At 31.7% G+C, this 4,783-nt stretch overlaps 1 pseudogene; it reads left to right on the top strand.

Annotated features, from left to right (window-relative positions):
* The first annotated feature begins 980 nt into the window (after positions 1-980).
* LOC113871472 lies at positions 981-2,699 on the top strand (annotated as a pseudogene).
* Positions 2,700-4,783: the final 2,084 nt, after the last annotated feature.

The raw sequence follows: 4,783 nt of genomic DNA, 5'->3' as shown, positions 1-4,783 counted from the left end.
AGGCTCTTGTATTCAACTCTTGTACTTGAATAAGATATAACATGTTTCTTTGAAGAACAAGAGATCAAGTTAGAGTCCAGAAAAATACAATAGCTACTAATTGATTTAGGCAATGTTGTTAAAATCGTGATTAAAATCATGAGATTGTATGATTTTATGATCCTAAACTCTTTATACGATCTTAATCAAACTTGAGATTGCTAATATAGAAGATTAGATGAGATCCTGATCTTTTCTCTCAAGATCGCAGGATCAGCGATCCAATCCGATCCTATCACAGGTGCAGGTTTTTTGGGTAGGTTTCTGGGTTTAGGGTTTAGGGTTTAGGTTTTTTGGGTTGGATTTCTGGGTCGGGTTTTTTAGACCCGATTTTAAAAATTCTATCTAGGTTATTTTTTCCCACTCTCTCTTCTTCTCTCGTCTGCGTGCGACCAATTCTCTCTTCTAACACCAATCTCTCTTACTCTCTCGTCTGCGACACCCATCCTTCCATTTTTCCTCTCTTCCGCAACACCCATCATTACATTTTCTCTACATTTAACCATACCACCATTGGAGAACTTCACTAAATCTCTCATCTTCTCTCTATTTGGGTTCTGATTTGGCAACGTCTACACTGTGGGTTTCAAGTTTAATTGGTTGATTTTTTTTTGTTTTTGTTGTTCTAATTTCTTCTTCCCATTGGTTTTGTGTTATTTTGTGGCTAGTTCTATGTGGGTGTGGCTGGTTCTACATGGGTGAGGCTATCTTAGTTCTGTATGGGTGGATTTATGGGAATCTTGATTCTACATTTCCCCTCTGATTTTGTTATTTTCATTGCTGCATGGTGGATAAATATAAGAAAGGAAGTTGGTGGCTATGGAAAAGGAATGGAATTCAATTAAGTAGAGTTGTAGGGAGTGGTATTGTTGGTGGAAGTGGAAGTTTAAGATCAAAATCAAACAATACTGCTGGAACAAGAAATGATATGGCATGGAACCATGGCATTTCTGTTTTTGGAGATACTAGATGAATCAAATACAGGTGTTGTGAGAATGAATATACTGAAAGATTTTATTGTTTCAAACATCATTTGACAGGAACAAAGCAAAATGTTAAAGCTTGCATGGCTGTCCCTAATGATGTTAAAAAAACAAATGTGGGACATTGTTGTTAAATTACAAGAAAAAATTAAAAAAAAAAAAACAAACACACAGCAAGAGCTTGAAGGAAATGGAATAGAAGGTGATGTGGGTGAAATTGAAAATGTGGCAAAAGAAAAATACAAGGTGATGTTGAGACTCTAGTAACTCTTTCCAAATAAATTAGAGTGACCACTCAATCTATAATTAATTCAATTTTTAAGCAAGGTTTGAGAAAGGATGCATATTTAGAAATTGCTTCATTTTTTTACATTAATGCAATTTCTTTCAATGTTGTGAAGAGTGAGGAATTTAGAAAGATGTGTGAGGAGATTGCTCGACATGGCATTGGATTCAAGCCACCATCCTACCATGAGATTCAAGTAAAATATTTGAAACAAAAAGTTGAGGAGACCACTACCATCTTAGAAGAGCACAAAGCTACATGGAAAAAAATTGGATGCACTATAATGACCGATGGATGGACTAACAAAAAGAGGAGGACTATACTTAATTTTTTGGTAAATAGTCAAGAACTGTGTTTTTGAAGTCTATTAATGTATCTGACATATGCAAAACAGTAGACAAAATTTTTAAAATGATAGATGATGTTGTTGAAGAAGTTGGAGAAGTAAATGTGGTACAAATTGTGACAGATAACGTGGCAAATTATAAGGCAGCAGGAGAAATATTGATAGAGAAGAGGAAAAGGCTTTATTGGACACTTTGTGTTGCACATTGCATTGATCTTATGTTAAAGGATTTTGAGAAGAAGATACTGTTACATAAAGAAACTATTGCAAACAGGAAAAAAATCACAACTTATATCTATTCTAGAACTGGTCTTATATATTTGTTGCATACCTTTGCTTAAGGTATAGATTTAATTAGACCTGCAGCTACATGTTTTGCAACTTCTTACTTGACTTTGGGATGCTTGAATGTTAATAAAGGATCATTATTAAGAATGTTTACATCCAAAGAATGAAATGATAGTAAATTTGCCAAAACGAATGATGGAATAATTGTAGAAAATCTAGTCATAAATAAAGAGTTTTGGAAAGATATTCTGAATTGTTTAAGGGGTGTTTGTCCCTTAATTAGAGTGTTGCGTTTGGTGGATTCAGAGGACAAGCCAGCCATGGTTTCATTTATGAGAAAATGGATCAAACAAAGGAGAAGATCCAAACAAACTTCAATGGTGTTAAAAAAAAGGTATATTAGACTCTAATTTAATTTGATAATTTATAACTTTGGTTTGAAAACTCATTTTTTTTTCATTCTTTAATCTCTAGTTTCATGCCATTATGGGAGATAATTGATGAAAGATGGGACAACCAATTGCATAAACCTTTGCATGGTGCAGGCTACTACCTTAACCCAATTTTGCACTATGCTCTGAATTTTGAAGCTGATTTGAAAGTTAAGTATAAATTATATGAGTGTTTAGAAAGAATGGTAGAAAACATGGATGAAGTAAATAAGATTGATGGTCAACTGGAGTATTTCAAAGCTAAAAAAGAATATTTTAGAACAAAATTAGCAATTACTGGAACGAAAGTGAAAACTCCAGCATAATGGTAGGAATCTTATGGTGAAGAATATCGAGAGTTACAAAAATTTGTCATTCATGTATTGAACTTGACATGCAACTTATTTGGTTGTGAGCATAATTAGAGAGCTTTTGAAATGATAAGTTATTTCTTAAAATTACCAAGTAGACTACTTTAATTAGTATGTTAAATTATTAATTGATGTTGTTAATATTTAGGTTCACACCAAGAAAAGAAATCATTTAAAGCAAAAAATGATGAATAATGTTGTATATGTCATGGCAAACTCAAAATTAGGCAATAGTATCAAGATGAGGAAAGAGCCTAACTTTAACATTAAGGATGTTGCTTCTGATGATGATTGGATTGTAAAGGAGGAGAATGAGCTAATATCATATATAGATTTAGATGAGAACTTGATTCAAGATGGAGAAGCAAACAGTAGTGTTGGTAGTGCAAGTGCACCTATGGATGATTTGGACCTTCCACCTGCTGATGATGATAAGACTAATGTGGATGATATTAATAAAGAGGACTATATAAAAGATAATTATCCTGATTGAGGCTTGCAAAATTTATTGTAATAGATTAATACTAGTTTGACTAATTATGTGTTGTATTGGATCTAGAATCTATGACTTTTAAGTTATGTTTAATTAAATTATGTGATTTAAATATTAATTTCCTTATCTATGTTATTTTTTATGCTTATATATGTTTAAGTATAGTTTTACATGTTTATTAGGATCTTATGATCTATTTTACAATCCCACAATTTACGATTTTTGACCCTCCTCCTGATCCTAGGTAAGATCCCTATCTTGACAACATTGAATTTAGGGTTTTTTATCATCTTGGTTAGAATCTCAGTTAGCTTCACAAAGAGCAATTAAATTAAGATTTGAAGTTTTTGTAAGAATTATACTATGCTTCCTTTAAGGTACCTTAAGATTTTTTGATAGCTTGTCAATGTGAACTTTTTGAGAATGCATAAATCAACATACTTTACTAGTAACAAAGGTTAGAACTTAGTCTAGTTAGAGTGACATATTGTAATCCCACTAACAATTGACATGTATAAAGTTGGATCTTTAATAAGTGAACCATCTTGAGCTAAGAGTTTTAATTTTGATTTTGTGGAAATTTTCACAAGTTTGGCATTAAGCATATTGCCTTCTATTGTAGATCATGAATATATTTAGTTTGACTGAGATCCAATCCCCCCTAAAGATGTTTTATTTACTTGAATACCTAATAAGTAGTTGAGTTCACCTAGATCTTTGAGTAAAAGTTTCTTATGTATAACTAAAGTTAGACTTGAGATCTTCTTGGATGAGTTACTAGTGATTATTATGTCATCCCTATATACAAGAATGATAATAGTAGCGGAAGAAGTAATTTTCATGAATTAATGATGGGTCACTTTCAACTTATGAAAATCCAAGTTCAAATAAAAGTGATTGAAGTTTGTAAAATCAAATTCTCGATGTCTATTTCAATCTATACAACGTTTTATGAAGTTTGCAGACTTGAGATCTATCTCTTTAAACAAAACTAGGTGACTAAATCATTAGAACTTCTTCATGTAAATCCCCATTAAGAAGAGCCTTATTAATATCTACTTGCTTAATGTGCCAATTTTGAGAAAGAATAAGGCAAAAGAATCACTTAAACAATAGCTAATTTTATCACAAGACTAAAGTTTCTAAAAAATCAAAACCCTCTAATTGATGAATATTTTTGGCAACTAGTTTGCCTTGTACTTATTTATATCACTATTAAAATTCCTTTTCATTCTAAAATTTCACTTGCACCCTATAACATTTTAGTTAAGAGAAGGTTTTAATAAAAACCATGTATTATTACTAGTAAGTGTATGGTACTCTTGATCCATACCTTATTTTCAATGAGGTAATATTAGAGTTTTCTTCATAATGGTAGGTTTAGTTCCTTGACTCATATATGAGAAATGATTTGAAAGATAAATCTTGTATTTCACAATTCCTACCTTGCTCCTAGTTACCATAGAATGAAAGTTTTGAGCTTTGATGATTAAAGCAGAAGCTACACCTATTAAATTCAAACCTTGACTATTGTTGACAATTTTAG

The sequence above is a fragment of the Abrus precatorius genome, unplaced genomic scaffold (assembly GCF_003935025.1).
Source record: "Abrus precatorius isolate BTA unplaced genomic scaffold, Abrus_2018 Scaffold7, whole genome shotgun sequence".
Classification (NCBI taxonomy): Eukaryota; Viridiplantae; Streptophyta; class Magnoliopsida; order Fabales; family Fabaceae; genus Abrus; species Abrus precatorius.
The sequence above is the reverse complement of the archived record's forward strand: the minus strand, read 5'-3'. Positions and strand labels throughout refer to the sequence as shown.